This window comes from Hemiscyllium ocellatum, chromosome 4 (assembly GCF_020745735.1).
Source record: "Hemiscyllium ocellatum isolate sHemOce1 chromosome 4, sHemOce1.pat.X.cur, whole genome shotgun sequence".
NCBI classification, from domain to species: Eukaryota; Metazoa; Chordata; class Chondrichthyes; order Orectolobiformes; family Hemiscylliidae; genus Hemiscyllium; species Hemiscyllium ocellatum.
In genome coordinates, this window is record NC_083404.1 from 94,160,129 (window position 1) to 94,173,458 (window position 13,330).

General features: G+C 42.3%; 1 protein-coding gene across 2 annotated transcripts in view; it reads left to right on the forward strand.

Annotated features, from left to right (window-relative positions):
• The window catches only part of lrrcc1 (leucine rich repeat and coiled-coil centrosomal protein 1), a 194,609-nt gene that overhangs the window by 88,862 nt on the left and 92,417 nt on the right, over window positions 1-13,330 (forward strand). The window lies entirely within an intron of this gene.

Consider the following 13,330-nt stretch of genomic DNA (forward strand, 5'->3'; position numbering starts at 1 on the left):
TAATTTCATTGGATGCGGAAAAGGCATTTGATAGGGTTGAATGGTCATATTTATTTTACACATTGGAAAGATTTGGCGTTGGACAGGTGTTTACCAAATGGGTTTCAACATTGTATAATGACCCCAAAGCAGCTGTTATTACTAATGGGTTAAGATCGGATGGCTTCAGTGTGGGTAGGGGCTGCCGTCAAGGATGTCCTCTCTCACCATTGTTGTTTACACTGATAATCGAACCATTAGCAGAAGCCATCCGGACTGATCCTAATATAATGGCCCCGAGGATTGGTACAGGTAAACACAAAATTACCCTCTATGCAGATGACATTCTCTTATTCCTCAGTAATCCTTTAATGTCAGTGCCTCGTCTAATTCAAGTTATTAATACATTTAGTGCATTCTCAGGCTATAAAATAAATTTTTCAAAATCGGAAGCCATGCCAATGGGTGGTCTGGCTATGATACCCCACTTAATGGACGGATCCCCTTTTCCCTTCCGTTGGTCCCTGGAGGGCTTCTTATATTTAGGTATTTTTATCACGCCAGTATTTGATCAGCTGTATAGGGCTAATTTTGTACAATTAATGGAAAGGATAAGGCAGGATCTCCAGCGATGGAGAGACCTTCCGATTTCCTGGCTAGGGAGAATAGCATTAATTAAAATGAATGTTCTGCCCCGTCTCTTATATCCTATGAGAATGCTACCGCTGATGCTGCCAAGGCTAGCCCTACATAAATTATATGGCTGGTTGGGCTCCTTTATTTGGAACCATAGACGGCCCCTTATTAAGCTGAAGAAGCTACAGCTTCCACAGGCAAGGGGAGGACTGGACTTCCCAGACTTTAGGAAATATCAGTTAAGCTCCCTACTAAGTTACATAGCTGATTGGGTTTCATCTGATCCACAATCAATTTGGCTGGATATCGAAGCCTCCCAAGTAAAATACCCACTTATTAACCTTTTATTTTCAGATAAGAGGAAAATCATTACAGACCACTGTAAAAATCCCATAATATTAAACACAATTAAGGCCTGGAATATAATGCGGCAAAATGAGGGTAACTCACATAAAACATCCCCCCATGCACCAATAGTAGGCGCATGGGGATTCCAACCGGGGATTACAGATGCCACCTTTAAACTCTGGAGATCCAGGGGCATCTCATGCTTAGGGGACCTATTTAAAGATGGGATCCTGATGTCCTTTGAGCAGCTGCATCTGAAATTCGGAATACCTAATGGGGATCTCTTTCGATACTTCCAAGTTCGAGATTATATACAGAGGAAGACTACATTAATAGATAGTCTTTATAAATCAGACAGAGAACGTAATGTCTTGCGACCAGCGGGGGCATCCTCCGTTAGTACTATATACCATTTGCTACATGAAGGAGTCTCAGGAGACATGGATGACCTGCTTAAAACATGGGAGCAGGACTTGGGGCTAGAAATCTCTGAGGATATGTGGAATGACATTTGGGAAAATGCTAGAAGAATTGCTATCTGTAACAGAACTCAGGCTATCCAACTAAAGATACTTCATAGGGCCCATATAGCTCCGGCTCGACTGGCAAAATTTAAGGCAGGAGCATCTCCAATGTGTCCCAAATGCAAAATAGAGGTGGGTACTCTTGTACATTGTCTGTGGACTTGTCAGAAAATCCGCAGATACTGGACTAAAGTGGCAAATACCCTGACAGAAATTTTAGGAACGGAAATTAGGGTGGACCCTGTATCTCTCCTTTTGGGCTTTTCGAACCTCTCATCTCTGGATATGCATGGGAAGAGACTATTTTCTATTCTCTCTTTCTGTGCAAGGAAAAATATTTTGGTGAACTGGGTGGCTGAGGGCCCCCCTGGACTTTCAAATTGGCACAGATTAATTATGGAATATATCCCCCTTGACTTCCTCACAAATATGGTGCACCGAAAGACTGAATTATTTTATAAAATATGGCAGCCCTTTTTGAATTATATAAATGCAGATATTTCGGCTATCCTAACAAGGGCTTTTATTTAGTGAAGATTTCAGACCGGGCTGCTCCGAGGCCCCTTGGGAGAGGAATCCTGCGCGAATACGGGTTTTATTATATTTGATGTTTATACATTCCGAGCATGTAAGAGACTTAGGTATACACTCTGGTTAGTTATAGGTTAGATTAGTAGAAAGTTGAGGTTTTTTTTCTTTCTTTTTTCGTTTCTTTTTTTTCTTTTTTTGTTTTCTTTCTTTCTCTTTTCTTTGTTAAATTATGACTATTGTATATATGATTTAATTGTACATCAATGTTTGTATTTGAGAGTTTTGTTTATTTTTGTAAATTTGCAAAAATGTTAAATTTCAATAAAAATATCTACAAAAAAAAAAGTATGTCCCTTGCAGCAGAATGATGTCAACCCATTCCTCCTTAAGGTTTGAAAGCACCATCTTTCTTTTAATGGGGGGAATGGCTCCCTCTTACATTCCAGGTGCACCATCTGAACAGATTGCTAGCCATGACTGCACATTGCAGCCAGCGGTCCCCACTCCCCAAGAGGAAGAAGCCCATTCAATGTGTGGTGAGTGGAATAGACACAAACTTTATAAAATCTAAAAACTATCCCTGCAAACACTACTAAAGGAAAAAACTAACCACTACTCTTAACTTGAACAAATAAACATATTAACCACAGATCACTAGAGATCTCCCCCTCGCCCATAATGGGCATTCACTCCAAACCTTAGAGCCAGCCTGATTCCTTCCAGCTAATGCTGTGTCTGCCCAAACCCAGGCAATGCATAGATAGAAAAAAACATGTTATTTACACTTATGGAAGTTAACAATGGACACCCTCTTCCCCCCGCCACTTACCTCAACCCAATACAGGGGAACCTCGATTATCCGAACATGATGGGCGGGCAATATTTCGTTCAGATAATCGATTTATTTGGTTAATCCGGGGCTCAGAGTTTTTAAAGTCTGCTCCCCATTCAGAAGACTGCAGCAGCACACAGCGTGCGAGCCACTTGCCCGCTCCCAACCCCATGCAATAGCGGTCCCCCCGCCTCCAACCCCATCCAACACCGCCCCCAATCAGGTACAACACCACCCCCTGCCCCAACCCTGTGCAACACCGCCCCCAACCCCAAGCAACACCCCCCAACCCCGTCCACCACCGCTCCCCGTCCCCAACCCCGAGCAACATTGCCCCACCCCCAATCAGGTCCAACACCATCCCCCGTCTCAACCCTGTGCAACACCACCCCCACCCCCAACCCCGAGCAACAACGTCCCCAACCTCAAGTAACACCCCGCCAACACCGTCCACCCCAACCCCATCCAACACTGCCCCCGCCCCCAGCCCATTCCAACACCGGCTCCAAGTCCCCAACCTCGAGCAATTCCGCCTCCAAGCTCCCAACACTGAGCAAAAGCACCCCCAAACCCCCTACACCGAGCAATACTGTCCCCAACCCCGTCCAACAACACCCTACTCCCAAACCCAAGCAACACCACCTCCAACCCCGAGCAACAACCCCCCAACCCCGTCCACCACTGCCCCAAGCCCCCATCCCCGAGCAAACCCTCAATCCTGCCCCCAACGCTGAGAAATTCTCCCCAACTCCATCCAAACAAGCACCCCAAACCCTGTCCAACACTACCCCCCCACAATACTGACCCCGCCCCCAAGACCCAACCCCGAGCAACACTGCCCCCACCCCCAACCCAGTCCAACACTACCCCCTGGCCCTAAGCACCCAACCCCACGCAACACCGCCTCCCGCCCTCAATTTCGTGCAACTCCAATTCCGCCCCCACTCCCAAGCCCTCAGTCCCATCCAACACTGTCCCCAATCCCAAGCAACCTCGCCCCAGCCCCATGCAACACCGCCCCCCCCAACCTCGACCAACATCCCCCCACCCCCACCCACCGTCTGCCCCCAACACTCCCCCGTCCCAACCCTATCCAACAACACCCTCTCTCCCCCCCCCCCCCCACCCCTCTCCAATGTGTCTGTAACCAACAACAAGACTGCTGCAGTTGCCTTTGTGTTGTAAGTGTCCAAATAGCGCATGCGTGTACACACACACACAACTTTTTGACAGGTTCCACCTTTGCCCTGAACAGGACAATGTTGGAGAGATTATCGGGGGAAGGGGGGGTTTAGGGTATGCCCCTGTGTAGAATTCCAGGGAAAGCGTGGGGAGCGAGAGAGGGCGGGCAGACAGTCATTTGGGAACGGTGCCTGTTTAATCACTGTAAACAAAAGACGTGATCACTGTTGGAAACACGTCTTTGATGTAATGTTTTCATCGGGACCTTGAGATCTCCTTCGGATAATCCGATTTTCAGATAATTGATATTTGGATAATCAAGGTTCCTCTGTACATTTTTACACAAAAGAAGTAACCACCTCTCACCCAGAGCAAAAGGGAACAGTGAAATAACAGATAAATACCAACCAGATGAAATATTGAACAATCAAAATTTTACACCATAGCAATGCCAAGCCTATATGACCAAAAACCACAAAAGAGAAAAGAACAAAGAAAGAGAAGAGAAAAAATATTATACCATTGTCTGCAAGTATCTTTTTCTCTTCTCTCCCCCCCCCCCTTTTCCCCCACTCCCCCCACACCCCTCACCCTCATCCCAAGTCAGTTATTTCAGAGAGTTCACAAATTCTTTTGCTTTTTCCGCCAAGTTGAAATTATAAACAGATTCTCCCAAGATTAAAATGCAGTATTGCTGGGTACCTCTGAGAATATTGAAGATTCAAATCTTTTAATTTTTTTCTTAACATCATCAAAAGATTTCTTCTTCTTAATTACGGCCCCAGAGTAGTCTTGAAAAAATATTGTTCTCGAACCTTTATATACCAGAGCCTGTGCATCTCTTCCCAGTGTCCTGGGGGTTTCTATTATTAACTGCTTCTCTTTAGATTATTAACTGCTTCTCCAGAGCTTCCAGATCCAAATTTGGGGAGGGGTAGGAGGAGGAAATAAAAACAATAATATATCTATAGAAACACTTTTGGGGAAACTACTGGGGCTAAAGATTGATAAGTCCCCTGGATCTGAGGGGTTGCAGCCTTTAATTGTAAAGTAGCTACAGAGATATGCATGCACTGGTAGCATCCTTAGATTTTGGAACCTTTCCAGTGAATTTTTTAAAATATATTCGTTCATGGTATATGGGTGTTGTTGGCTGGGCCAGCATTTATTGTCTGTCCTTAATTGTCCCGGAACTGAGTGGCTTTCTGAAGCCATTTCAGAGGACAGTTAAGAGTCAACCACATTGCTGTTGGTCTGAAGTCACATGTAGATTAGATCAGATAAGGAGGCAGATTTCCTCACTTAAAGGACATTAGCGTATCAGATGGGTTTTTACTTTTAGCAATGACAATTGTTGCTATTAGATTAGCTATTAATTCCCATTTCTCTTGAGTTCAAATTTCACTATCTGCCATAGTGGGATTTAAGCCCATTTTCCAAGAAAATTAGACTGGGCCTCTTGATTACAAAGTCCAGTACCTTTATCACTAGTGATATTGAGGCATTCTAGAGAATCTACACTAAGTTAATTCGAGGAATGGAAGATTTTCTTATAGAGAGAGGTTGACAGGTTAGATGCAGAGAGGTTGCTTCCCGTTGATATACAATCTAGGAAGAGACAGCATAATCTCAGAGTAAAGAGTCACTCATTAAAGACCAAGTTGAGGATTAAGTTCTTCTGAGGGTTATGAATCTTTGGAATTCTTTACTGAAGATGGCTTTATAGGCTGGGTCAGCAAATTTATTCAAGGCTGAGATAGACAGATTTTTAATCAGTAAGGGAATCCAGTGTTATGGCGATAAGAGGAAATTGGAGTTGAGGATCAACCATTACTCCATTCAATTGCATAGCAGGCTCAACAGTCCAAATGAGCTACTCCTAATTCATGTGTTCCTTTAACTTCAGGAGAAGAACGATGTAGATTATTCACTCATCTGCAGGTGGTTGCAAATCTTTTAGGCTGGCCTTTCTTACTCCTGTACTGATCCCACCATCGCTTAAGAATGGGGTGATTGGGAATATTGATGTAATATCCTCCTCCAGTCTGTTTAATTGTATAATGCCATTCATTGCTGGATGTACTTGATCATGGAGGTTTCATTTAATCATTGTTGTGGATCACTTGCATTTCTGTATAGCATGCAGCTTTAGCTGTTTTGCATGAATGTAGTCTGTATTGCAGCTTCAACAGATTGGCAGCTCATTTTGATACACCTGCTGGAGCTCCTGCATGCTCTTCATTGAAGCAAGGTTGGTAGACCTATTCCATTTTGCAGTGTAGTAGTAAAAGTAATATCATATTGGATAGTGTGTCAAGTATGAAGACAGAGCCTTTGTGGAAACAAAACACTGTGGAAAACACTCCTACTACTATTGCCATATGGATGCATTATGGTAAATAAATTGGTAACCATCAGGTCAAGTTGATTATTCCCTGTTATGGACCAGGCCAGACCCCTCAAAACATTTCAAGAAGGTAGTCCAGACTCTAATTTTTTTTTAGTTGTTTTGGGCAGATGTGAGGTGGATGTTCCAGGAGTGATGCAACTGGTCAAACCACTTGGCTTCAAGTAAAACAGAATTTTTTAACCATTTATTTAACGTGGCATGGTGGCACAGTGGTTAGCACTGTTGTCTCACAGCACCAGGGTGTCAGGTTTGATTCCAGCCTCAGACTACTGTCTATGTGAAGTTTGCACATTCTTCTTGTGTCTGCATGGGTTTCCTCCAGGTGTTCTGGTTTCCTTCCACAGTCTGAAGATGTACAAGTCAGGTGAATTGGCCATGGTAAATTGCCCACAGTGTTAGGTGCCTTAGTCAGAGGGAAATGAGTCTGGGTGGGTTACTCTTCGGAGAGTCAGTGTGGACTGGTTGGGCCAAAGGGCCTGTTTGCACACTGTAGGAAATCTAATCTAATCTAGCTGAATGAAACGCAATCAAAAGAAAACAGAGTTTAGAATAATACCTATTTGATAACCCAACTAACACAATATCCCTGCAACTTAATAAAAGGAGCTGTTCCAATTTCCTGCAACATCCCATAAACAGGGAAAAAAGGTAAGTTCAAACATAGGCTCTTACAATAGGTGTTAGAGAAAGAGAGTCAGCCAGAAACATTTTTTGAATCAGGGAACCTTTTTTCCCCCAGCAGCTTTCTTTGATCAGCAGCTTCAAATAGACTGCTTGTTAAAATCAAATCCACCAGGATAAAAAACCCTGAGGTAGGAGAATTGGCCACTCCACTTTCATTGTACAAGTGTTTTTTTAAAAACAAAGCTAAAAGCCTTTTCCTGATTGTTGCCTTAGGCAGTATCTTATTAAAGGAGTGGCATTGTCACACCCCTTATTTTGGATCTCTCACCACCTTCCTCAGGTGCAGTTTGCCAGCTACGTGCTTTGGAAATCAGTCAGCTTAGTCAGTAGTGTTGCTTCTTAGCCAGACTTGTTTATGGATGTTAGAGTCCCTCATCCAAAATACATTTGTGTCATTGTACCCTCTTCCAGTGCTATTCAATGTTGCAGAATATGCATTCATCAACTGAGGGGGGCAGTAGGCAGTGATGAACAGGAGGATTTTTTGTGTGTGAGACTGCATAATGTTCAGAGTCAGTGTTGTTTCCTGCCAAGGGCATTCTCTCACAAATGTAAATTGCAGTGTTGCTGCTGGTGGTGAGTCTGCCCAGCCTTTAGGATAAGTCAGGGATGGTGATGAAGTATTGAGAAAGAAATAGGGGAATAAATAGAATTATGGTGTATGAATTAGTGTTAAATCATGTGCGTAAGAAGCATTTCCTACATATAGAAGTGTTGACTTTGGGTTTGAGAGATTGAGTGCCATTGTATTAACAATAATCATATTTTTAACAGGAATTTTGGAATCTTAATTTCCCATCCTAATTTATGGTAATAGGTTTAGTGGGCAATTCATGTGCAAATCCAACAACATCTTTAAAATACCAAATAAAAGCAAAATACAGTGGATGGTGGAAATATGAAATAGAGAAACTCAGCAGATCTGGTAACATCTATGGAGGGAGCAACAAGTAATATTTCAAGTCCAGTCCTTCAGAACTGAAGGACCTGCTGAGGTTCTCCACTTTCTGTTTTACTTAAAAATACCCAGCAAGCTGAGACCAAAAAATGCAAATGTATGAAATGAATACAGACACAACGTAGTCTGACAAAGTTCTGCAAAACTCACAATTCACACTATCCCAATTCCATGAATTAGCTGGCTAATTTGACTATCAACAGCACATGTATCACTAATCCAATACTTTGAGTAAAATGTGGCCCATTGTGATTTTTAACGTTTTAAAATGCAGAAACTTGTGGGTTTAGAGATATTCTATGGTAACCAGCATTGAAACATATGGCTCCTTACTTAGGACAAGAACGGTTCTTGATGAGGGCCAAAAATCAAATTTAATTTTATCATCAGCTGCTAAAACCTATCCACATTTGATTTTTGCAGTGTTCTTCTTCAGGCACTGAATTTACCAAATTCTACAAGCTTGAATCTGTTCAGAACTTTGTTGTTGGTATCTTCATCTGCATTGCATCTCATTCACTTAGCACAACTGCACAAGCTAACCTCCATTCATTCCCAACTTACTAACAATTCAAACTTAAAATTCTCATTCTTATGTTTAAATTGCTTCATGGACCCAATACTCCTATCTCTGTCACCTTCAAATTTCACAGAAGCTCAATTCCTTCAACTCTGGAATCCTGGGCAGCCCACTTCAGTGATTTAATCTGTAATTCCCCTTAGCTCCTCTACTTGTCTTAAATTGTCATTTAAGATTTTGCTTGAACCAGTTTGACTAAGCTTTTATTGACCCATCATCATGATTCCTATGCTTGATGTCAGTTTTTGTCTGATTACAATTAAAATGCTTAGTTGGTTTAAGTTGTTTTGTTGCACTTCACTCACTTGGCATGCTGTGCTTTCATTTTTGCTTTTTCATAAAATTATAAGAATAATCTTTATTCATGAGAAAAGATTGGATTTTTTTACCTCTTTCCCTATTCTTTTAAGCTGCCTTTTATCGATTCCCAGCAGGATATCCTTGAAGCAAATCACACTAGGCAGAAAATCTTTGGGTTACCAATGTTTCATGAATGATTCAGAGATTAAAGATAGACTGTATCCAATTGTTTTCTCTCTTGCAGCTAAAATATTGAGGTTTCTTTTAGGGTTATAGTGGCCTTAAATGATTTTGAAATCAAATGTTCAAAGTTCAATTTTCTTTGTTTGCAGGTTACATTTGGATGATGATGCTTTAAAACAATTCTCTCTCACAAACCTCTGCTGTATGTTGCATGGGTATTCTTGATATGAAGTTCATTTCCAAAACTTTTCATGTTCAATTTTGTTTGAATGATTTATAATGAGAATTGATAACAGTTTTATCATGTTATATCAGATTCTATATGAGGATTTGGATACAGGGAAAGTCTTGCTTCAGTTGTACAGGAGCTTGATTAGACAGTGCCACATGTATTGAATGCAGTTTTGGTCGTCTTTGGAAAGATCTGGAAAGGCATAATTATCATTAATACTATTGAGGACATGCAATAAAAGTCTTCACTGGACTTGAAGACAGTGAATGACAGAGCTGACCTATGAAGAGAGATTGGGCTTGTATTCCCTAAAGTTTTGAAGAATGTGAGATAATCTCAATGAAACCTATAAAATACATAAAGGGATAGTCAGGGTCAATGCAGGTAAGCTGTTTCCTCTGCTTTCGGAATCAAAAACCAAAAGGTGTTATGGCTACATAATACTGAGAGTCTATTAGTTCTGAATAAGGCAGCAAAGTGCAAAAAGACAAGGCATTGCAGAAATTCTGTGAGCATCCAAATAGGCACAAAGTGAGTGAGCACTACAACAGCAAGCCAGAAACCTAGAGAATAAACGCTGCCCAATCCATAACATATGTGCTTGATATTGTGCTCAAGGTGACATACCAGCAGCATTGGAGCACATGGGCACCTTTCTTTTTAAAGTGCAATGTTAAATGAAGAACTCTGTTCTAAGCGAGTTAGATTTGTTTCCAGATGTGCTAAGGCTGGTGAATGAGTGATGCCAACCTCTATGGACATGGAGTGCAGATGGTCACTGCTCATGAAACATGCTTACAAATTCTGGGGGCTCCTGTCCAAAATGAAGGCCTAAGTCCAACAAGCCATGAGTTGCAGCTGTCGGGTACCTACACTGACAATCATGTTGGAAATTGTTGCCATTTATATTCTCTCCAGTTTGTAGGAAAAACAGAAACTGCATATGAATGAGGCAAGATTAGATCCTAATGACCATGAATACATGCAGATATGCCAATGTCTGCTCACTCGTGAAATTATCATCTTTCCATTTGAAATTTGGTTGCAGAATTAGACTCTCTTTGCAATATTCAGAATCTAATTTTTCTGATCTTCCCATATTTTCCCAATTGATGTGTTCCATTGACCATGTTTTTTGGGGCGGCTGAAAATATTTAGCCCTCCCTTCCTAGCAAGACTATGGTTGTCACTACACTCCCAAGGATTATAGCAAATCATTGAAAACAGCTCTCCACCACCTTCTCCAAGATAGTTAGGGATGGGCAATGAATGTGGCAAAGCCAGCAGTGACCATATCCCATTCACACACAATATATAGTGAAGCTTCTATCACTGATTCATTCCTATTTTATTCCTGCTTAAACAACTATTCTAGCACTGCATGATGAACACATTTCTGCATTTACTAAAGATTTCTACTGCAGCATTTATGGGCATAAAAATAAAGCTATATATCCTATGGTTGGTCTTTTGAAAGCATGACTCAGATCTTTCAGTCTCTGGATTATTGGGGACACCGAGACACATGTTGACACCCTGCAGAATCCTGACACTCTCATATCCAATAGAATTGTGCAAGAAGCTTAAATCTCTGACAGCAATTCCTCTGCTATCTGGAACCATCCACAACAGTCTCCAACTCCGAATTAAAATTGAAGACTCTGGATGCTTTTGACTTACTTAGAGCATAGAACAGTACAGCACAAAACAGGCCCTTCAGCCCACGATATTGTGCCGACCACTGATCCTCATGTATGCACCCTCAAATTTCTGTGACCATATGCATGTCCAGGAGTCTCTTAAATGTCCCCAATAACCCTGCCTCCACAACTGCTGCTGGCAACGCATGCCATGCTCTCACAACTCTCTGTGTAAAGAACCTGCCTCTGACATCCCGTCTATACTTTCCTCCAACCAGCTTAAAACTATGACCCTTCGTGTTAGTCATTTCTGCCCTGGGAAATAATCTCTGGCTATCGACTCTATCTATGCCTCTCATTATCTTGATTTGGAGAATGCCGGTGTTGGACTAGGGTGTATAAAGCTAAAAATCACACAACACCAGGTTATAGTCCAACAGGTTTAATTGGAAGCACACTAGCTTTCGGAGCGACACTCCTTCAGGTGATCACCTGATGAAGGAGCGTTGCTCCAAAAGCTAGTGTGCTTCCAATTAAACCTGTTGGACTATAACCTGTTGTTGTGTGATTTTTAATCTCATTATCTTGTATACCTCAATTAAGTCACCTCTTCTCCTCCTTTTCTCCAATGAAAGAAGTCCGAGCTCAGTCAACCTCTCCTCATAAGATAAGCCCTCCAGTCCAGGCAGCATCCTGATAAACCTCCTCTGAACCCTCTCCAAAGCATCCACATCTTTCTTATAATAGGGCGACCAGAACTGGACGCAGTATTCCAAGTGCGGTCTAACCAAAGTTTTATAGAGCTGCAACAAGATCTCACGACTCTTAAACTCAATACCCCGTTAATGAAAGTCAAAACACCATATGGTTTCTTAACAACCCTGTCCACTTGGGTGGCCATTTTAAGGGATCTATGTACCTGCACCCTAAGATCCCTCTGTTCCTCCACACTGCCAAGAATCCTATCCTTAATCCTGTACTCAGCTTTCAAATTCGACCTTCCAAAATGCATCACCTCGCATTTATCCAAGTTGAACACCATCTGCCACCTCTCAGCCCATCTCTGCATCCTGTCAATGTCCCGCTGCAGCCTACAACAGCCATCTATACTGTCAACGACACCTCCAACCTTTGTGTCATCTGCAAACTTGCTGACCCATCCGTCAATTCCCCCATCCAAGTCATTAATAAAAATTACAAACAATAGAGGCCCAAGGACAGAGCCCTGTGGAACACCACTCACCACAGACTTCCAGGCAAAATATTTTCCTTCTACTACTACTCGCTGTCTTCTGTTGGCCAGCCAATTCTGTATCCAGTCAGCTAAGTTCCCCTGAATCCCATTCCTCTTGACCTTCTGAATGAGCCTAACATGGGGAACCTTATCAAATGCCTTGCTGAAATCCATATACACCACATCCACAGCTCGACCCTCATCAACTTTTCTAGTCACATCCTCAAAGAACTCGATAAGGTTTGTGAGGCATGACAGCAGTCACAAAGCTGTGTTGACTGCATTTAATCAAGCCATGCTCTTCCAGATGGTCATAAATCCTATCCCTCAGAATCCTTTCTAACATCTTGCAGACAACAGACGTGAGACTTACTGGTCTGTAATTGCCGGGGATTTCTCTATTTCCTTTCTTGAAGAGAGGAATTACATTTGCCTCTCTCCAGTCCTCAGGTACGACTCCAGTGGAGAGCGAGGATGAAAAGATCTTCGCAAGTGGTGAAGCAATTACATTTCTCGTTTCCCAAAGCAACCGAGGACAAATCTGGTCCGGGCCTGGCAACTTGTCAATCTTAATGTTTGACAAAATCATGTGAATAGTTACCTGGAAATGCTAGACAAAAATCCTAGTCTAACTACCACATCCAAACAACTCCAGCTTTCCCCCCACACCCCCAACCCTGACAGGTTTACTCCCTTTGATGAAGACCTAATGCTCAAAGCATTGACTGTCCTCCCTTCAGATGCTGCCTGACCAGCTGTGCCTTACCAGTACCGAATTTTTTGACTCTGATCTCCAGCATCTGCAGTCCTCACTTACTCCCTCTAACAAGCTGACCATCTCTGTGACCTAATATGTCTATCATTCCCCCATCCACCATCGTTTAGCCACCTCCCCATCAGATGATACTTGACTTGTCCTTGACCTTAAAACACCTCTTGATGACTATCCTTTATTTGCCTTCCTACACCACTATCAACCTATCCACTTTCTCACTTATCTGTGCTGTAGCAGTGTGATGATAATTTTTGGATAAATGCTGTACTTGACACTTCTGAAGAAGCCAGACTGAGAAAGCC